This window comes from Danio rerio, chromosome 5 (genome assembly GCF_052040795.2).
Source record: "Danio rerio strain M-AB ecotype USA chromosome 5, GRCz13ab, whole genome shotgun sequence".
NCBI lineage: Eukaryota > Metazoa > Chordata > Actinopteri > Cypriniformes > Danionidae > Danio > Danio rerio.
Window position 1 is genome coordinate 5,312,501 of NC_141025.1, and position 23,379 is coordinate 5,335,879.

Genomic DNA, 23,379 nt, shown 5'->3' on the forward strand with positions numbered 1-23,379 from the left:
TAGCTAGTCACTGCTAGCATGTGTAGCATATAGGAAGTTTCGTTTGCTAGCATGAGTCAAACGAGCCAATCTCCAAGTCTCTACGATGTTCTGATGCTGAGATATAGCTGTTGATGAATGGTTGCTAGGGTACTCTGTTTTGTTGCTATGGGCGAGGTTACAGAGTTAACTTGAATGTGGTTGGTTGTCTAAGTCTAATGAACCAACCCCCGTGTCTCTATGACACTGCTATGCAAAGATATGCATCTTGGCCTATTTTAATGGAAGTCTATGGAATCAATTTGGGGGCGTGGCTTGTGAGCTTTATTATCATATTGAGATGCTCATTGGTTGTCTGAGTCAGATGAGCCATCCCCCAAGTCAATAGGACACTGCTATGCAAAGATATGCATGTAAGCATTTGATAGCACAGCTAATTACATTCTATAGGACAGTTGCTAGGGTGCAGTATGTGGTAGTTAGGGGTGTGGCTAGAAAGTTAAAAGGCCATCAGTGATTGGCTGCTGGCTAGACTGAGTTAAATGAGCTCAGCCATTAGTCTGTATGACAGTCTGATGCAGAGTTATGAGGTCACAAAGTTTGATCCCATGTTAAGTCAATGAGAGTCTTTTGTAATGGAAGTCTACGGGACAGTTGCTAGGGTGCAGTATGTGGTAGTTAGGGGTGTGGCTAGAAAGTTAAAAGGCCATCAGTGATTGGCTGCTGGCTAGACTGAGTTAATTGAGCTCAGCCATTAGTCTCTATGACAGTCTGATGCAGAGTTATGAGCTCACAAAGTTTGATCCCATGTTAAGTCAATGAGAGTCTTTTGAATGGAAGTCTACGGGACAGTTGCTAGGGTGCCATAAGTGGTTGCTAGGGAGTGGCTAGTAAGTTTAAAGGTCATCAGTTATTGGCTGCTGACAAGACTGAGTTGAATGAGGCCTGACTCTAGTCTGTAGGACAGTCTGATGCAGAGTTATGAGCTCACAAAGGTTGACTCAATGTTAAGTCAATGGCAGTCTTTTACAATGGAAGTCTATGGGACAGTTGCTAGGGTGCCAAAAGTGGTTGCTAGGGAGTGGCTAGTAAGTTTAAAGGTCATCAGTTATTGGCTGCTGGCTAGACTGAGTTAAATGAGCCCAGTTAGAAGTCTGTAGGAACGTCTGATGCAGAGTTATGAGGTCACAAAGTTTGACCCAATGTTAAGTCAATGGGAATTTTGGGAATTTTCCGGGTCGTTTTTCGGAAAACCGAAAGTCGGATCAGTCGGAAAAGATATAGCAACCCGAGTCAGACCAGTTTGAAGGTTTGACGAAAGTTTGAGGTATGAAGCTTGAAAGGGTTAGGAGGAGATAGACTTTAAAATTAGTCTCAGAAGAAAGAAGAAGAATAACTAGATACTAGATTCTTAAAGTTTGAGAACAAACTTTGAGGCTGGCTTGTGAAAGCCTGACGGTAATAGTTTATTTAGTTTAAACAGTTTTAAAAAGTATGAAAAGATAGATAGATAGATAGATAGATAGATAGATAGATAGATAGATAGATAGATAGATAGATAGATAGATAGATAGATAGATAGATAGATAGATAGATGGATTAGCATGTTATTAGCATGATTTTAACGTGAAATAGCATGTTGTTAGCATGATTCTAGCATGATATAGCATGTACCTAGCATGATTTTAGCATGAATTAGCATGTTGTTAGCATGATTTTAGTATGAATTAGCATGTTATTAGCATGAATTAGCATGTTGTTAGCATGATTCTAGCATGTTGTTAGCACGATTCTAGCATGAATTAGCATGTTACTAGCATGATTCTAGCATGAATTAGCATGTTGTTAGCATGATTCTAGTATAAATTAGCATGTGACTAGCATGATTTTGGCATGAATTAGCATGTGACTAGCATGATTCTAGTGTGAATTAGCAAATTGTTAGCATGATGGATAGATGGATGGATAGATAGACAGATAGATAGAGGTAGATAGATAGATAGATAGATAGATAGATAGATAGATAGATAGATAGATAGAGGTAGATAGATAGATAGATAGATAGATAGATAGATAGATAGATAGATAGATAGATAGATATGTAGAGGTATATAGATAGATAGATAGATAGATAGATAGATAGATAGATAGATAGATAGATAGATAGATAGATAGATAGATAGATAGATAGATAGATAGATATGTAGAGGTATATAGATAGATAGATAGATAGATAGATAGATAGATAGATAGATAGATAGATAGATAGATAGATAGATAGATAGATATGTAGAGGTATATAGATAGATAGATAGATAGATAGATAGATAGATAGATAGATAGATAGATAGATAGAGTGCGAGCATGAGTCAAACAAGCCAACCCCTGCCTCTCTACGATGTTTTGATGCTGAGATATAGCTAGTGTTATATCGTTGCTAGGTTAGTCTGTTTTGTTGCTATGGAATTGATTGACAGCTTAGACTGATGATGTATCAAAGCTTCTTGCCAGTATGAACAGTTAAAAACAACCCCCATGTCTCTATCATAATGCAGCATGACAATATCAGTCTGAACCTCTTTAATGGCAGTCTATGGGACTGTTGCTAGAGTGCAGTAAAGGTTGTTAGGGCGTGGCTAGAAAGTTAAAAGGCCATCAGTGATTGGCTGCTGGCTAGACTGAGTTAAATGAGCTCAGCCATTAGTCTGTAGGACAGTCTGATGCAGAGTTATGAGCTCACAAAGTTTGATCCCATGTAAAGTCAATGAGAGTCTTTTGCAATGGAAGTCTATGGGACGGTTTCTAGGGTCCAAAAGTGGTTGTTAGGGCGTGGCCAGAAAGTTTAAAGGTGATCAGTCATTGGCAGTTTGATAGTCTGAGTTAAATGAGCCCAGTTAGAAGTCTGTGTGACATTCTGATGCGGAGTTATGAGGTCACAAAGTTTGATCCAATGTTACGTCTATGGGATTTTTCCGACGGTCCCGGGACGTTTTTCGGAAAACCGAAAGTCGGATCAGTCTGAGGAGACATAGCAACCCGAGTCAGAATAGTTCGGAAGTCTGACCCGAGTTTGATGGTCATAGCTTGAAAGCTCTAGGAGGAGATGAGTTTTGATTTTTAGTCTCAGAAGAAGAAAATATAATAATAAGTTTAAATAGGATTTCAGTAGTCTGGCTTGCTACACAAGCCAGCCTAATTAAAGTTTGAGGACAAACTTTATGGTGGCTTGAAAAGCCGAATCTAAAAGTTTGAAGTGGTTTTAAAGTGTAAATAGAATGTTAGTATGATTTTAGCTTGAATTAACATATTACTAGCATGAATTAGCATGTTAGTAGCATGATTCTTACATGAATTAGCATGTTACTAGCATGATTCTAGCTTGAATTAGCATGTTGTTAGCATGATTCTAGCATGAATTAGCATTTTACTAGGCGGTTGCTAGGGTGTTTTAAGTGGTTGCTAGGTGGTTGCTAAGGTGGTGCAAGGCAGTTGCTAAGGTGGTCTGACTAGTTGCTAGGTGGTTGCTAAGGTGTTGCTAGACGGTTGCTAGGGTGTTTTGAATGGTTGCTAGGTGGTTGCTAAGGGGGTGCTAGGCAGTTGCTAAGGTGTTCTGACTAGTTGCTAAGTGGTTACTAAGGTGTTGCAAGGTGGTCGCTAGGGTATTCTGAGTGGTTGCTAGGTGGTTGCTAAGGTGTTGCTAGGCGGTTGCTAGGTTGTTCTGAGTGGTTGCTAAGGTGTTGCTAGGTGGTTGCTAAGGTGTGCTAAGTGGTTGCTAGGTGGTTGCTAGGGTATTCTGAGTGGTTGCTAAGGCGTTGCTAGGTGGTTGCTAGGGTGTCCTGAGTGGTTGCTAGGTAGTTGCTAAGGTGTTGCTAGGTGGTTGCTAGGGTGTCCTGAGTGGTTGCTAGGTGGTTGCTAAGGTGTTGCTAGGCGGTTGCTAGGGTGTCCTGAGTGGTTGCTAGGTGGTTGCTAAGGCGTTGCTAGGCAGTTGCTAGGGTGTTGTGAGTGGTTGCTAGGTGGTTGCTAAGGTGTTGCTAGGCAGTTGCTAAGGTGTCCTAAGTGGTTGCTAGGTGGTTGCTAAGGTGTTGCTAGGTGGTTGCTAAGGTATTCTGAGTGGTTGCTAAGGCATTGCTAGGCGGTTGCTAGGGTGTCCTGAGTGGTCGCTAGGCCCTTACTAAGGCATTACTAGGCCGTTGCTAGGTGGTTGCTAGGCGGTTGCTAGGGTAATTTGGGTGGTTGCTAGGCAGTTGCTAGGGTACCCTGGTTGGTTACTAGGCAAGCCTCACATACATGCTTGATAAAACATTTATACTTAGTAAGCATTTCTAGCAAGTTACAGTACTTGGCTAGTCAATATTAGCATGTAGCTAGTCACTGCTAGCATGTGTAGCATATAGGAAGTTCCGTTTGCTAGCATGAGTCAAACGAGCCAATCTCCAAGTCTCTACGATGTTCTGATGCTGAGATATAGCTGTTGATGAATGGTTGCTAGGGTACTCTGTTTTGTTGCTATGGGCGAGGCTACAGAGTGAACTTGAATGTGGTTGGTTGTCTTAGTCGAATGAACCAACCCCCATGTCTCTATGACACTGCTATGCAAAGATATGCATCTTGGCCTATTTTAATGGAAGTCTATGGAATCAATTTGGGGGCGTGGCTTGTGAGCTTTATTATCATATTGAGATGCTCATTGGTTGTCTGAGTCAGATGAGCCATCCCCCAAGTCAATAGGACACTGCTATGCAAAGATATGCATGTAGGCCAGTTATTAACATGAGTCTAGTATGAATTAGCATGTTACTAGCATGATTCTAGTACAAATTAGCATGTCATTAGCATGTTTCCAGTATGAGTTAGCATGTCATTAGCATGATTAGCACATGAGTAGCATGTTGCTAGCATGATTGGCATGTCATTAGCATGTTAGAATTATAAGCATTTGATAGCACAGCTAATTACATTCTATAGGACAGTTGCTAGGGTGCAGTATGTGGTAGTTAGGGGTGTGGGTAGAAAGTTAAAAGGCCATCAGTGATTGGCTGCTGGCTAGACTGAGTTAAATGAGCTCAGCCATTAGTCTCTATGACAGTCTGATGCAGAGTTATGAGCTCACAAAGTTTGATCCCATGTTAAGTCAATGAGAGTCTTTTGTAATGGAAGTCTACGGGACAGTTGCTAGGGTGCAGTATGTGGTAGTTAGGGGTGTGGCTAGAAAGTTAAAAGCTCATCAGTTATTGGCAGTTTGGTAGTCGGAGTTAAATGAGCTCAGCCATTAGTCTGTATGACAGTCTGATGCAGAGTTATGAGCTCACAAAGTTTGATCCCATGTTAAGTCAGTGAGAGTCTTTTGAATGGAAGTCTACGGGACAGTTGCTAGGGTGCCATAAGTGGTTGCTAGGGAGTGGCTAGTAAGTCTAAAGGTCATCAGTGATTGGCTGCTGACTAGACTGAGTTAAATGAGGCCTGACTCTAGTCTGTAGGACAGTCTGATGCAGAGTTATGAGCTCACAAAGGTTGACTCAATGTTAAGTCAATGGCAGTCTTTTACAATGGAAGTCTATGGGACAGTTGCTAGGGTGCCAAAAGTGGTTGCTAGGGAGTGGCTAGTAAGTTTAAAGGTCATCAGTTATTGGCTGCTGGCTAGACTGAGTTAAATGAGCCCAGTTAGAAGTCTGTAGGACAGTCTGATGCAGAGTTATGAGGTCACAAAGTTTGACCCAATGTTAAGTCAATGGGAATTTTGGGAATTTTCCGGGTCGTTTTTCGGAAAACCGAAAGTCGGATCAGTCGGAAAAGATATAGCAACCCGAGTCAGACCAGTTTGAAGGTTTGACGAAAGTTTGAGGTATGAAGCTTGAAAGGGTTAGGAGGAGATAGACTTTAAAATTAGTCTCAGAAGAAAGAAGAAGAAGAAGAAGAAGCAGAATAATAACTAGATTCTTAAAGTTTGAGAACAAACTTTGAGGCTGGCTTGTGAAAGCCTGACGGTAATAGTTTATTTAGTTTAAACAGTTTTAAAAAGTATGAAAAGATAGATAGATAGATAGATAGATAGATAGATAGATAGATAGATAGATAGATAGATAGATAGATAGATAGATAGATAGATAGATTAGCATGTTATTAGCATGATTTTAACGTGAAATAGCATGTTGTTAGCATGATTCTAGCATGAATTAGCATGTTACTGGCATGATTTTAGCATGAATTAGCATGATGTTAGCATGATTTTAGTATGAATTAGCATGTTATTAGCATGAATTAGCATGTTGTTAGAATTATTCTAGCATGTTGTTAGCACGATTCTAGCATGAATTAGCATGTTACTAGCATGATTTTAGCATGAATTAGCATGTTGTTAGCATGATTTTAGCATGAATTAGCATGTTACTAGCATGATTTTAGCAATAATTAGCATGTTGTTAGCATGATTTTAACATGAATTAGCATGTTGTTAGCACGAATCTAGCATGAATTAGCATGTTGTTAGCATGATTCTAGCATGAATTAGCATGTTGTTAGCATGATTCTAGCATGATTTAGCATGTTACTAGCAAGATTCTAGCATGAATTAGCATGCTACTAGCATGATTTTAGCATAAATTAGCATGTTGTTAGCATGCTTCTAGCATGAATTAGCATGTTACTAGCATGATTCTAGCATGAATTAGCATGTTACTAGCATGATTCTAGCATGAATTAGCATGTTGTTAGCATGATTCTAGCATGAATTAGCATTTCACTAGCATGATTCTAGCATGAATTAGCATGTTGTTAGCATGATTCTAGCATGAATTAGCATGTTGTTAGCATGATTCTAGCATGAATTAGCATGTTGTTAGCATGATTCTAGCATGAATTAGCATGTTACTAGCATGATTCTAGTATGAATTAGCATGTTACTAGCACGATTCTAGCATGAAATAGCATGTTACTGGCATGATTCTAGCATGAATTAGCATGTTACTAGCATGATTCTAGCATGAATTAGCATGTTGTTAGCATGATTCTAGCATGAATTAGCATGTTACTAGCATGATTCTAGCATGAATTAGCATGTTGTTAGCACAATGCTAGCATGAATTAGCATGATACTAGCATGATTCTAGCATGAATAAGCATGTTACTAGCATGAATCTAGCATGAATTAGCATGTTGTTAGCATGATTCTAGCATGGATTAGCATGTTACTAGCATGATTTTAGCATAAATTAGCATGATTCTAGCATGAATTAGCATGTTGTTAGCATGATTCTAGCATGAATTAGCATGTGACTAGCATGATTCTAGCATGAATTAGCATGTGACTAGCATGATTCTAGCATGAATTAGCATGTAACTAGCATGATTCTAGCATGAATTAGCATGTTGTTAGCATGATAGATAGATAGATAGATAGATAGATAGGTAGAGGTAGATAGATAGATAGATAGATAGATAGATAGATAGATAGATAGATAGATAGATAGATAGATAGATAGATAGATAGATAGATAGATAGATAGATAGATAGATAGATAGATTGATAGATAGATAGAGACAGATAGATAGATAGACAGACAGACAGACAGACAGACAGACAGACAGATAGATAGATAGATAGATAGGTAGAGGTAGATAAAGATAGATAGATAGATAGATAGATAGATAGATAGATAGATAGATAGATAGATAGATAGATAGATAGATAGATAGATAGATAGATAGATGGTGTAAGAGCATGAGTCAAACAAGCCAACCCCCGCCTCTCTACGATGTTCTGATGCTGAGATATAGCTGCTGTTATATCGTTGCTAGGTTAGTCTGTTTTGTTGCTATGGAGTTGATTGACAGCTTAGACTGATGATGTATAAAAGCTTCTTGCCAGTATGAACAGTTAAAAACAACCCCCATGTCTCTATCACACTGCAGCATGACAATATCAGTCTGAACCTCTTTAATTGCAGTCTATGGGACAGTTGCTAGGGTGCAGTATCTGGTTGTTAGGGTGTGGCTAGAAAGTTAAAAGGCCATCAGTGATTGGCTGCTGGCTAGACTGAGTTAAATGAGCCTAGCCATTAGTCTGTAGGACAGTCTGATGCAGAGTTATGAGCTCACAAAGTTTGATCCCATGTAAAGTCAATGAGAGTCTTTTGCAATGGAAGTCTATGGGACGGTTTCTAGGGTCCAAAAGTGGTTGCTAGGGCGTGGCCAGAAAGTTTAAAGGTGATCAGTCATTGGCAGTTTGATAGTCTGAGTTAAATGAGCCCAGTTAGAAGTCTGTGTGACATTCTGATGCGGAGTTATGAGGTCACAAAGTTTGATCCAATGTTACGTCTATGGGATTTTTCCGACGGTCCCGGGACGTTTTTCGGGAAACCGAAAGTCGGATCAGTCGGAAAGGATATAGCAACTCGAGTCAGAATAGTTCGGAGGTCTGACCCAAGTTTGATGGTCATAGCTTGAATGGCCTAGGACGAGATAGAGTTTAATTTTTAGTCTCAGAAGAAGAATAATATAGAACTAGATTCTTAAAGTTTGAGAACAAACTTTGAGGCTGGCTTGTGAAAGCCTGACAGTAATAGTTTATTTAGTTTAAACAGTTTTAAAAAGTAAGAATAGATAGATAGATGATAGATAGATAGATAGATAGATAGATAGATAGATAGATAGATAGATAGATAGATAGATAGATAGATAGATAGATAGATAGATAGATAGATAGATAGACAGATTAGCATGTTATTACCATGATTTTAACGTGAATTAGCATGTTGTTAGCATGATTCTAGCATGAATTAGCATGTTACTAGCATGATTTTAGCATGAATTAGCATGTTGTTAGCATGATTTTAGCATGAATTAGCATGTTACTACTATGATTTTAGCATGAATTAGCATGTTGTTAGCATGATTTTAACATGAATTAGCATGTTGTTAGCACGATTCTAGCATGAATTAGCATGTACCTAGCATGATTTTAACATGAATTAGCATGTTACTAGCATGATTTTAGCATGAATTAGCACAATTCTAGCATGAATTAGCATGTTGTTAGCATGATTCTAGCATTAATTAGCATGTACCTAGCATGATTTTAACATGAATTAGCATGTTACTAGCATGATTTTAGCATGAATTAGCACAATTCTAGCATGAATTAGCATGTTGTTAGCATGATTCTAGCATTAATTAGCATGTTGTTAGCATGATTCTAGCATGATCTAGCATGTTACTAGCAAGATTCTAGCATGAAATAGCATGCTACTAGCATGATTCTAGCATAAATTAGCATGTTGTTAGCATGCTTCTAGCATGAATTAGCATGTTACTAGCATGATTCTAGCATGAATTAGCATGAATTAGCATGTTGTTAGCATGATTCTAACATGAATTAGCATGTTATTAGCATGATTCTAGCATGAATTAGCATGTTGTTAGCATGATCCTAGCATGAATTAGCATTTGACTAGCATGATTCTAGCATGAATTAACATGTTGTTAGCATGATTCTAGCATGAATTAGCATGTTGTTAGCATGATTCTAGCATAAATAAGCATGCTGTTAGCATGATTCTAGCATGAATTAGCATGTGACTAGCATGATTCTAGCTTGAATTAGCATGTTGTTAGCATGATTCTAGCATGAATTAGCATGTTCCTAGCATGATTCTAGCATGAATTAGCATGTTGTTAGCATGATTCTAACATGAATTAGCATGCTACTAGCATGATTCTAGCACGAATTAGCATGTTGTTAGCATGATTCTAACATGAATTAGCATGTAACTAGCATGATTCTAGCATGAATTAGCATGTTGTTAGCATGATTCTAGCATGAATTAGCATGTGACTAGCATGATTCTAGCATGAATTAGCATGTTGTTAGCATGATTCTAGTATGAATTAGCATGTGACTGGCATGATTCTAGCATGAATTAGCATGTGACTGGCATGATTCTAGCATGAATTAGCATGTAACTAGCATGATTCTAGCATGAATTAGCATGTTGTTAGCATGATGGACAGATAGATAGATAGATAGATAGATAGATAGATAGAGGTAGATAGATAGATAGATAGATAGATAGATAGATAGATAGATAGATAGATAGATAGATAGATAGATAGATAGATAGATAGATAGATAGATAGATAGATAGAGGTAGGTAGGTAGATAGATAGATAGATAGATAGATAGATAGAGGTAGGTAGGTAGATAGATAGATAGATAGATAGATAGATAGATAGATAGATAGATAGATAGATAGATAGATAGATAGATAGATAGATAGATAGATAGATAGATAGATAGATAGATAGAGGTAGGTAGGTAGATAGATAGATAGATAGATAGATAGATAGATAGATAGATAGATAGATAGATAGATAGATAGATAGATAGATAGATAGATAGATAGATAGATAGATAGATAGAGGTAGGTAGGTAGATAGATAGAGGTACATAGATAGATAGATAGATAGATAGATAGATAGATAGATAGATAGATAGATAGATAGATAGATAGATAGATGGTGTGCGAGCCTGATTCAAACAAGCCAACCCCCGCCTCTCTACGATGTTCTGATGCTGAGATATAGCTGCTATTATATCGTTGCTAGGTTAGTCTGTTTTGTTGCTATGGAGTTGATTGACAGCTTAGACTGATGATGTATCAAAGCTTCTTGCCAGTATGAACAGTTAAAAACAACCCCCATGTCTCTATCACACTGCAGCATGACAATATCAGTCTGAACCTCTTTAATGGCAGTCTATGGGACAGTTGCTAGGGTGCAGTATCTGGTTGTTAGGGTGTGGCTAGATAGTTAAAAGGCCATCAGTGATTGGCTGCTGGCTAGACTGAGTTAAATGAGCTCAATCATTAGTCTGTAGGACAGTCTGATGCAGAGTTATGAGCTCACAAAGTTTGATCCCATGTAAAGTCAATGAGAGTATTTTGCAATGGAAGTCTATGGGACGGTTTCTAGGGTCCAAAAGTGGTTGCTAGGGCGTGGCCAGAAAGTTTAAAGGTGGTCAGTCATTGGCAGTTTGATAGTCTGAGTTAAATGAGCCCAGTTAGAAGTCTGTGTGACATTCTGATGCGGAGTTATGAGGTCACAAAGTTTGATCCAATGTTACGTCTATGGGATTTTTCCGACGGTCCCGGGACGTTTTTCGGAAAACCGAAAGTCGGATCAGTCGGAAAGGATATAGCAACTCGAGTCAGAATAGTTCGGAGGTCTGACCCGAGTTTGATGGTCATAGCTTGAATGGCCTAGGACGAGATAGAGTTTAATTTTTAGTCTCAGAAGAAGAATAATAAATATAATAATAAGTTTAATAGGATAACAGTAGTCTGGCTTGCTACACAAGCCAGCCTAATAACTAGATTCTTAAAGTTTGAAAACAAACTTTGAGGCTGGCTTGTGAAAGCCTGACGGTAATAGTTTATTTAGTTTAAACAGTTTTAAAAAGTATGAAAAGATAGAAAGATAGATAGATAGATAGATAGATAGATAGATAGATAGATAGATAGATAGATTAGCATATTATTAGCATGATTCTAGCATGAATTAGCATGTTGTTAGCATGATTCTAGCATGAATTAGCATTTGACTAGCATGATTCTAGCATGAATTAGCATTTGACTAGCATGATTCTAGCATGAATTAGCATGTAGTTAGCATGATTCTAGCATGAATTAGCATGTACCTAGCATGATTTTAACATGAATTAGCATGTTACTAGCATGATTTTAGCAAGAATTAGCCCGATTCTAGCATGAATTAGCATGTTGTTAGCATGATTCTAGCATGAATTAGCATGTTACTAGCATGATTCTAGCATGAATTAGCATGTTGTTAGCATGATTCTAGCATGAATTAGTATGTTACTAGCATGATTCTAGCATGAATTAGCATGTTACTAGCATGATTCTAGCATGAATTAGCATGTTGTTAGCATGATTCTAGCATGAATTAGCATTTGACTAGCATGATTCTAGCATGAATTAGCATGTGACTAGCATGATTCTAGCATGAATTAGCATGTTGTTAGCATGATTCTAGCATGAATTAGCATGTTACTAGCATGACTCCAGCATGAATTAGCATGTTGTTAGCATGATTCTAGCATGAATTAGCATTTGACTAGCATGATTCTAGCATGAATTAGCATGTGACTAGCATGATTCTAGCATGAATTAGCATGTTGTTAGCATGATTCTAGCATGAATTAGCATGTTACTAGCATGACTCCAGCATGAATTAGCATGTTGTTAGCATGATTCTAACATGAATTAGCATGCTACTAGCATGATTCTAGCATGAATTAGCATGTTGTTAGCATGATTCTAACATGAATTAGCATGTTACTAGCATGATTCTAGCATGAATTAGCATGTTGCTAGCATGATTCTAGCATGAATTGTCATGTGACTAGCATGATTCTAGCATGAATTAGCATGTTGTTAGCATGATTCTAGCATGAATTAGCATGTGACTAGCATGATTCTAGCATGAATTAGCATGTTGTTAGCATGATTCTAGCATGAATTAGCATGTTACTAGCATGACTCCAGCATGAATTAGCATGTTGTTAGCATGATTCTAACATGAATTAGCATGCTACTAGCATGATTCTAGCATGAATTAGCATGTTGTTAGCATGATTCTAACATGAATTAGCATGTTACTAGCATGATTCTAGCATGAATTAGCATGTTGCTAGCATGATTCTAGCATGAATTGTCATGTGACTAGCATGATTCTAGCATGAATTAGCATGTTGTTAGCATGATTCTAGCATGAATTAGCATGTGACTAGCATGATTCTAGCATGAATTAGCATGTGACTAGCATGATTCTAGCATGAATTAGCATGTAACTAGCATGATTCTAGCATGAATTAGCATGTTGTTAGCATGATGGATAGATAGATAGATAGATAGATAGATAGATAGATAGATAGATAGAGATAGATAGATAGATAGATAGATAGATAGATAGATAGATAGATAGATAGATAGATAGATAGATAGATAGATAGATAGATAGATAGATAGATAGATAGATAGATAGAAAGATGTAGAAAGATAGATAGATAGATAGATAGATAGATAGATAGATAGATAGATAGATAGATAGATAGATAGATAGATAGATAGAGGTAGGTAGATAGATAGATAGATAGATGATAGATAGATAGATAGATAGATAGATAGAGATAGATAGATAGATAGATAGATAGATAGATAGATAGATAGATAGATAGATAGATAGATAGATAGAGGTGGATAGATAGATAGATAGATAGATAGATAGATAGATAGATAGATAGATAGATAGATAGATAGATAGATAGATAGATAGATAGATAGATAGATAGATAGATAGATAGATAGATAGATAGATAGATAGTGTGCGAGCATGAGTCAAACAAGCCAACCCCCGCCTCTCTACGATGTTCTGATGCTGAGATATAGCTGCTGTTATATCGTTGCTAGGTTAGTCTGTTTTGTTGCTATGGAGTTGATTGACAGCTTAGACTGATGATGTATCAAAGCTTCTTGCCAGTATGAACAGTTAAAAACAACCCCCATGTCTCTATCACACTGCAGCATGACAATATCAGTCTGAACCTCTTTAATGGCAGTCTATGGGACAGTTGCTAGGGTGCAGTATCTGGTTGTTAGGGTGTGGCTAGAAAGTTAAAAGGCCATCGGTGATTGGCTGCTGGCTAGACTGAGTTAAATGAGCTCAGCCATTAGTCTGTAGGACAGTTTGATGCAAAGTTATGAGCTCACAAAGTTTGATCCCATGTAAAGTCAATGAGAGTCTTTTGCAATGGAAGTCTATGGGACGGTTTCTAGGGTCCAAAAGTGGTTGCTAGGGCGTGGCCAGAAAGTTTAAAGGTGATCAGTCATTGGCAGTTTGATAGTCTGAGTTAAATGAGCCCAGTTAGAAGTCTGTGTGACATTCTGATGCGGAGTTATGAGGTCACAAAGTTTGATCCAATGTTACGTCTATGGGATTTTTCCGACGGTCCCGGGTAGTTTTTCGGAAAACCGAAAGTCGGATCAGTCGGAAAGGATATAGCAACTCGAGTCAGAATAGTTCGGAGGTCTGACCCGAGTTTGATGGTCATAGCTTGAAAGGTCTAGGTGGAGATAGAGTTTAATTTTTAGTCTCAGAAGAAGAATAATAATATAAATAATAATAATAATAATAATAAGTTTAATAGGATAACAGTAGTCTGGCTTGCTACACAAGCCAGCCTAATAAGTTTAAGTGAGATAACAGTATGTTGGCTTTTCAAGCCACCATAATAATAAGTTTAAGTGAGATAACAGTATGTTGGCTTTTCAAGCCACCATAATTAAACAACAACAACAACAATAGACATAGCATATTAATAACCAGGGAAAGAAATTGAATTGAAATAAGTGTTAAGTAGGGTCATCTGACCAAATAATAATAATAAAAAATGTCAGTAATCATTGGGGGTGTCAAAATTAATCGTTTCCTCAATGCACCGCGATGCAGATGCGAAAAATTCGGTATCGGTTCAGTGATACTCATAACCGGTTATTACTGACATCATTTACCTCATATGCGCTCTGTCGCGAGGGAGACAATCGCGAGTATTTACAACGCTCTAACTACTTAATACTCATGAACTGTGCACAATTTCACTGTGTGTGTTTGAGAATGAAAGTAGCCTACCCCATCTCTCTCTCTTTCTCGCTCTGCCTCTGTCTCTCTCTTTTTCTTACACACACACACACATACACACACAGTGGCCCATTTGACCTGCTGGCGTGGCTTTTCTTCTCCTCTCGGCTGTTTTACAGCGTTACTTTGGATACAGAAACAAGCGCGTGTCTGCAGAGTTTTCTCCACAGTGTCTATCATAAATCAGCTGCGAGATCGCCGCTGCCGCCTGCCGCTTGTCATTCATCTGAAGAGCGCAGCGCGCAAGAGCCAATCGCAACCGTTTTTGTCGAGGGTGTAACCAATCAAAGAGGTGTAATAGAACTAGACAAGGATCATAAATTGAGCTGGATATTTATATTTGTTTATATTATTTGCTAAATGCTCGTTTTTTTAAAAGTTACAGTTTATATATCTGACTGTTTGTATTAAATGACACAATTGTATTACAAATAATAGCTTATATAAATATAAATATAATCATACATTTTAATACAAGAGCTGCTGCTGGGAAGAAAATATAAAAGCATCGTCAATGCACCGTGATGCACCGAAATATCGAATTGAACCGAATCCATGGCATGATAATCGTAACCGAACCGAACCGTGAGAGTAGTGTAGGTTCACAGCTCTAGTAATCATCTGACCAATCAGAAAAGAGCAGAGTACACTGAAAAAAAATTATACATTGGAATCATTCATTTTAAATTGGGTAGTTGCAAACAATTTATAAAGATTGGATTTAAACAAATTCAATTCAGTAATGTTCAAAGTAATTTGTTTAAATCAGCCCATTTAAATTGATTTGCAACCACTTACCTTTACAGTTTAGCAAATCCAATAAATCATTTTTCTTCAGTCTATATTCTGGAAGCCTCAAACTCCAAATGTCAATTAGTTCTGACAGATCCAGACAAACTTCTGATCCATTACCCGTGTAAATAAGCACTGGTTTTACCTCAGTTATGTTAAGAATTACCCAGCTACTCGACCTCAGTTACTTAAAGACACCGCGACACCACCAATTAACCAACCCACAGATAATGACCTCCTCATGTGGCGACATTAAACCGCCAGCGGACTGAGAATAACAGGCTGTTTCTCAGCTGAATGACCTCTGAAGAAGCTCATTATGCCGCCGCTGCTTTTCACATCACCACTCAAACATAATAAATAAACAAACTCTGCAAGCAGGGGCAGTGGCTTGGCAACCCCTTATGTCCTATAACCATAAATCAATCCAATAAAGGTGCCGTTCTGGACTGGACACGGCTCCCCTGCTGCAGATAAACACTGGACACGGGACTCAAAGACCGAGCCAAACCAGTGAGATCTGCCAAACTGTGGAGGAGCAGACGTCCATTCCAGACCTCAACATTTACCTGACACACAATGGTCAGCAGTCGGAGGAAAACTGATTGACTACAAGGAGAAAATGAAAAACAGGGGGCGAGAAGAGAAGGCGATGAGTTAAACAGACAGTCACGTGTGCTTAAGGTCCGTTTAACATTTCTTTTTTTTTTTTTTTGTCATGGACTTTTTATTCTCGCAAATAGCATTTTACATTTTATAACAATCCACAAAACAATCCCCAAATAAAACAATCAACATCTACAAATGAATAAATAAATAAATAAAATAAACAAAATCCAGGGGTCCGTTCTTCGTACGTGGATTACTCAGTTAGCTGGATTTGGATATTGACGATTTGACACGATCCAGGATCGTTTCGTTCTTCAAAGCTGATCCGAGTGTTGTTGTCATAGCAACAGTTCTGCTAGGTCAAACCTGATCGGGAGCAGGTTCAATTCATATAAACAGGATTAGATCGGCTCAGTTCAAGCAAAGATAATACAGAAAGTATGTTCCGAATTCTGATATTTTCTTACAGTAGTAGTTATATACACTTGGGAAAATGGTACATATTTTTTAAATATATATATAAAGTTATAGTCATTAATAAAATAAATTAAGTTTTACATATTAATAAAACGTATGCAATCTGCACCCTCGAAATGAAAGTACAAAGACTGCCACCTGGTGCAAAGAGAAAACTTATTGATATGAACTTTTTAGATCGCTTTAGTACAAATTGTGGATAATAGAAATGCACAATATGTGACTTTTTTTTTTTAAAGCAATAATACATTTATGCAGTCATAAACATGTTTTGATAGTTAAGATGCCAGTGATTTGATGCTTCACAAAAGTTGCAGACGCCTTTACCAATATGAAAATGCTTTTGTAAACAACCAGTTATTCTTTACACCAATTAAAAAAACGGCTACTATAATAAAGAAAATCTTTTCTAAACGTAGAACTAAATACATTGATTTGCATTGAAATACATGATGAATACTCTTGACACATGAAAGTGTAAAGCCTGCAGCTCACAACAAATGTGGAAAGTTCTTGCGTGTCATATTTAACAAGCCATTTACTGCTAATTTGATGTAATTTTGCTCACATGGATAATTGAATATTAATCAGATGATGTCATTACGCTGCTGTGCCGTCAGCCAATCGTTGCATTGCTGATCATGATTTCGAGGATCGATAGATCTGTCCTTCACAACACACGCAGCGATCTCAGATCAGTTCATCCAGACATTCTAATCTGATTCATGAACTTGTTTGAAGAACCAAATTAGCGAGAGATCAGTTATCAGGATTAAAAGATCCAGGATCTGCCAAATAATCTTAGATCATTTAAGCGAGGTACGAAAAACGGACCCCAGTTTCCAGTTTCCTTTATTTATGTCATTCAAATCATCACAATAGAATTGTAATGCAGAACGAAATTACGTTGCAACAGACCCAACAAGAACATAAAAAAACATCACTATAAAAACACTATAAAATCCTGACATGATAAATAAGCTTTTATAATTCCATAGAAATATAAAAAAATATAATTATATAAGATATAACCTATTTTTTAAAAATCTGTGAAGAGAATAACTTAACACTTAAATACCTATTTCACCATTTGTTGTAATATTAACAATTTATGCTAGTTTAACAAATTTATTTATTTTTAACACTAGCTATCAACAATGCTTAAGAAATGGTATTATTTCCATTAATAATAATAAATATAATAAAATACAAATACAGGAAAAAAAATTACAATAACAAACCACATACATACATACATACATACATACATACATACATACATACATACATACATACATACATACATTCATACATACATACATACATACACAGGTACCTTCACTCAATCACATCTAAGTGATCAAATAATGCAATAAATTGTTGCCATATTTCAAAAAAATTTTCGCCCCTACCTCTGATATTGTATTTAATTTTCTCAAGTTTTAAAAAGAAGACCAAATCTTTGAGCCACAATGAAATAGAGGGGGGTTGTGGGGAGGTCCAAGACAAAAGTAATCTGCGCCTAGCGAGAAGAGATGCAAAAGCCACAATGTCAGCGTGTCTCCGGTTTAAAGGTTGACACTGAGAGGGAACACCAAAGATTAAAGGGCAAACAGCTAACTTTACCCCCAGAATATCTGAAACAATTTTAAAGAAAGTAATCCAGTAATTTTGCAACATGGAACAAAATACAAACATATGACTAAGGTTACAAGGTGATAGTTTACACTTATCGCACATATCAGAAACATTGGGATACATTTTAGAAAGTTTGGCCTTTGAGAGATGAGCTCTGTGTATCATTTTTAATTGTATAAAACTGAGTCTAGCGCATGAAGTGGAGGTGCGCACATTGTCCAATACTGCACTCCAGTAGTCAACTTCAAACTCTAAGTCAAGTTCCTCTCCCCAGGCCCTGATCTGTTTAACAACTCTAAAGGAATATTCATCTGAAGAATCTAACTGAGGATCTGAGAGTCTTTGTAGCAAACGCATGTGTGTGTCGTTTAAAGAAAGCAACCATTCATTTGTGTTGTATTTTATTATTATTATGTGTTTATATTCATGTATTCTTTATTTAATTAGTTTATTTAATTATATGATCATCATTTTATTGATTATTAGTTATTGATTTGATTATTATTATTGATTACTATTTGCCATTTTATTATGTTTCCATATTTTATTTATTACTATTTTTCTATAATTATTGCTTCATTATTATTTCCTTTTTTCCATATTGTTAATCTTATGACTGTGTGGATTCAAGCGACATTTGTTTCCACTTGTAGAGATAAGAAAAGGAGGCTTCGCTGCCTTGTAGTCTGGATACCCAAAGAAACAGATATTTTCTGACAAGATCTGGCATCCGAGGCGGAATCTTATTTAACTGTTGTGGAGAGTAACACATCTAAAATGGACATTCTGTCATTCTGTCTAAACCGGTTTAGTTTCTATTTTGTGATGAACATGACATCAAATATTTTTTTAAAAAATGGAGGAAACCAGTTACTAATCTATTGATGGTTGTTTTTTGACAGTGAGTAAATTAGATTTTTTGAAAGAACTATCACAAAAAACACCCTCTGTCATTAATTATTTATATTATACGTCTCATGCTGGCATCAGTTCTTGTCCGTCTTATAAAAGACATGAATGTGAAGAACAGATAATAAAAGCTGAGATTCGCAGTAGACTTTTATTAAATGAAAACTGTTTTTGGGGCTTTTTGAGAATGTTTGTTAACAATAATATAATACCATATATTGATAGTAAATATAATTATTATTGCACCAAAGAACAGTAGAAAAAAGCCATCAGACCAATCAGATCAGAGTGGAAAAAAGCCATCAGACCAATCAGAGCAGAGTGGAAAAAAGCCATCAGACCAATCAGAGCAGAGTGAAAAAAAGTCATCAGACCAATCAGAGCAGAGTGGAAAAAAGCCATCAGACCAATCAGAGCAGAGTGGAAAAAAGTCATCAGACCAATCAGAGCAGAGTGGAAAAAAGCCATCAGACCAATCAGAGCAGAGTGGAAAAAAGCCATCAGACCAATCAGAGCAGAGTGGAAAAAAGCCATCAGACCAATCAGAGCAGAGTGAAAAAAAGTCATCAGACCAATCAGATCAGAGTGGAAAAAAGTCATCAGACCAATCAGAGCAGAGTGGAAAAAAGCCATCAGACCAATCAGAGCAGAGTGGAAAAAAGCCATCAGACCAATCAGAGCAGAGTGGAAAAAAGCCATCAGACCAATCAGAGCAGAGTGGAAAAAAGCCATCAGACCAATCAGAGCAGAGTGGAAAAAAGTCATCAGACCAATCAGAGCAGAGTGGAAAAAAGCCATCAGACCAATCAGAGCAGAGTGGAAAAAAGCCATCAGACCAATCAGAGCAGAGTGGAAAAAAGCCATCAGACCAATCAGAGCAGAGTGGAAAAAAGCCATCAGACCAATCAGAGCAGAGTGGAAAAAAGCCATCAGACCAATCAGATCAGAGTAGAAAAAAGCCATCAGACCAATCAGAGCAGAGTGGAAAAAAGCCATCAGACCAATCAGATCAGAGTAGAAAAAAGCCATCAGACCAATCAGAGCAGAGTGGAAAAAAGCCATCAGACCAATCAGAGCAGAGTGGAAAAAAGCCATCAGACCAATCAGAGCAGAGTGAAAAAAAAGCCATCAGACCAATCAGAGCAGAGTGGAAAAAAGCCATCAGACCAATCAGAGCAGTGTGGAAAAAAGCCATCAGACCAATCAGAGCAGAGTGGAAAAAAGCCATCAGACCAATCAGAGCAGTGTGGAAAAAAGCCATCAGACCAATCAGAGCAGAGTGGAAAAAAGCCATCAGACCAATCAGAGCAGAGTGGAAAAAAAGCCATCAGACCAATCAGAGCAGAGTGAAAAAAAGCCATCAGACCAATCAGAGCAGAGTGAAAAAAAGCCATCAGACCAATCAGAGCAGAGTGGAAAAAAGCCATCAGACCAATCAGAGGACCAATCAGAGCAGAGTGAAAAAAAGCCATCAGACCAATCAGAGCAGAGTGGAAAAAAGCCATCAGACCAATCAGAGCAGAGTGAAAAAAAAAGCCATCAGACCAATCAGAGCAGAGTGGAAAAAAGCCATCAGACCAATCAGAGCAGAGTGAAAAAAAAAGCCATCAGACCAATCAGAGCAGAGTGGAAAAAAGCCATCAGACCAATCAGAGCAGAGTGAAAAAAAGCCATCAGACCAATCAGAGCAGAGTGGAAAAAAGCCATCAGACCAATCAGAGCAGAGTGAAAAAAAGTCATCAGACCAATCAGATCAGAGTGGAAAAAAGTCATCAGACCAATCAGAGCAGAGTGGAAAAAAGCCATCAGACCAATCAGAGCAGAGTGGAAAAAAGCCATCAGACCAATCAGAGGACCAATCAGAGCAGAGTGAAAAAAAAGCCATCAGACCAATCAGAGCAGAGTGGAAAAAAGCCATCAGACCAATCAGAGCAGAGTGAAAAAAAAAGCCATCAGACCAATCAGAGCAGAGTGGAAAAAAGCCATCAGACCAATCAGAGCAGAGTGAAAAAAAGGCAACAGACCAATCAGAGCAGTGTGGAAAATTCAGAGCAAAGGTTTCAGACATCTATTATGAAAAAACTTCTGATCTTGAATGATGTAAATCTCGTCGTGTGAGAGAAAACAAAATAGTAGCACTTGAAACGTACCTAAGTCGGGGAACATTAGTGCAACATTTTATTTTAATTCACTTCAGCATGCTTTGTTTGATTTAAAGACTCTGACATTCACTTCCATTCAGTAGCATCAGTCAATTCACCAAACCTTATATGACCCCTCCAAAAGAGAGAAAAAAAGTGGAATTGAAATCTTAAAAAAGGATTTTAGCTCTATTTTCCACTGCCAACTTCAGCTACAGTACAGTAACAGCTCTTAAAATTGAGTTACAACAACAGCGGAAGGAGGTTTGCTTATATAATGCCACCATTAACACTGTAACTAAAGAATTAGCATCTGACAAATATGAAAAAATAAAAACACCACAACAGTTTCTCCCGCACTGCGGAAGCTGAAGTCATTTTACAGTTTCACCGTGCAGCTGTGAGCTCAATCATCCCAAAACTATTCAGTCTCAACGTCCACCGCAGAAACTAACATCATCATGTTCACGACATACAGACTTCATTAAAGCTAATCCGCATTTCGTTCCATGCGCTCATTCCTCCTCCGCTGAGAAACACTGTGTTAATGACAGGTCACGTAAACCCGGCTCTGAGCGCACATCCAAAACATCAGCTTCTGATTCTTCTACATTTGTGCTTGATTTTTAAAACCGTACGCAGATCAGTCCAGTTGGACGTCCCATAGTGGTTAAGGTAGAAGTGACCCTGTGTTTGGATAGAGACTCAGTGGGACTGTAGTGGGATTGCATAACATCAGCTGACAGCTGTTGGGATTTGTGGCCGGCAGTTTTGGCTTGAGAGAATGCAGCTCCATTAACCCTCCTGTTGACTTAAAGGTCAAAAATGACCTAGGCACTGTTTTAACAGCAGAAAAAAACTTCATTGTTTCTAAAATGACCCCAACATAGTAAAAAAGGCTGTACAAATTTAGCATAACAACATGGAGTCAGAAAAGACTCAAAAGTAATTCATGCAAAAGACACGAACACATGCGTAGCCAAATTCACGTCCATAAAACCAAATTCACGTGCGTAAAATATTTATTTATATTCACAAAAAAATTTCACGTGCACAAAATAATATTGCATTTTCATGAAATACATTTCACAAATGCAAAACACCATTTGCAAATGTTTAAGAGTGTACAAAAAGTTTTAAATGTTTAAAACTTGCGAGTTCATCCTGAATGAGAATGTGCAAATCCTCTTTCACGTACGACTCTCCCTGGATACGTGTGTGTGTATTTTTGAGACTTTCCTGCCACAGGAAGGGCAACTAGTACCTTTCAGCCAATCAGATGAGAGCTTTAGTCGATGACACTCACTCCGCGCTCCTTTTGCACAGACTGTTTCTCTCCAGCATGGCGAACGGAGTCGCCAGCAGTCGCAGTCACACTTTTTTTTCATTTATGTATTTATTTGACCATAGCCTCACTCTTTTTATCCATTATTTTGCCGCAGCTCCGCTCTTCTTATTTATTGTCTCGCAGCCCCATGAGTAAAAGCAGAAACTGAAATAAAAAAAGATCTTTTTTTATTTCAGTTTCATTCAGTTTCCAATGACACTGTCACGTCTTTTTTCAATAAAACAGCTGCTTTAGAACTTCAAATGTTCAACAACCTTACAGTTTTATATGTCTTAACAAAAAAAATAAATAAATAAATAAACAATAAAAAAGGATTTACTCAGGTGAGGATTGAACACGGGTCAAAGCGCATCGTAATTTAATGTGCTGACCGCTGGACCACAACGGCGCTGCTATGCTAATGTGGCTGGAATGATACTTAATCCTCATCATCACCCTGCAGGCTACATTTTACTCATGGGGCTGCGAGACAATAAATAAGAAGAGCTGAGCTGCGGCAAAATAATGGATAAAAAGAGTGAGGCTATGGTCAAATAAATAAATAAATGAAAAAAGGTGCGACTGCTGGCGACTCCGTTCGCCATGCTGGAGAGGAACAGTCTGGGCAAAAGGAGCGTGGAGTGAGTGTCATTGACTACAGCTCTCCTCTAATTGGCTGAAAGGTACGACTTGCCCTGACACTGCCAGGAAAAGTCTCAAAAATACACACACACGTATCCAGGGGGAGTCGTACGTGAAAGAGGATTTGCACATTCGCATTCAGGATAAACTCGCAAG

The 23,379-nt window shown here is 37.8% G+C and overlaps 1 protein-coding gene and 2 long non-coding RNA genes across 11 annotated transcripts in view; 1 reads left to right on the plus strand and 2 right to left on the minus strand.

The window, feature by feature from the left end:
- LOC147843810 (uncharacterized) overlaps window positions 1-16,552 on the minus strand; it is a 21,748-nt gene extending 5,196 nt beyond the window's left edge. Inside the window, exon 1 of the long non-coding RNA XR_015490927.1 lies at window positions 14,328-16,552. This is a non-coding gene — a long non-coding RNA (uncharacterized LOC147843810). The remainder of the gene's footprint in view (window positions 1-14,327) is intronic.
- Window positions 1-23,379, minus strand: part of LOC101882086 (ras-specific guanine nucleotide-releasing factor RalGPS1-like) — a 328,440-nt gene that overhangs the window by 93,302 nt on the left and 211,759 nt on the right. The window lies entirely within an intron of this gene.
- On the plus strand, window positions 18,767-22,568 carry LOC148679705 (uncharacterized). Its single transcript, XR_015944620.1, has 3 exons — window positions 18,767-19,467; window positions 19,731-20,291; window positions 21,096-22,568. It is a non-coding gene; the product is annotated as an uncharacterized LOC148679705 (long non-coding RNA).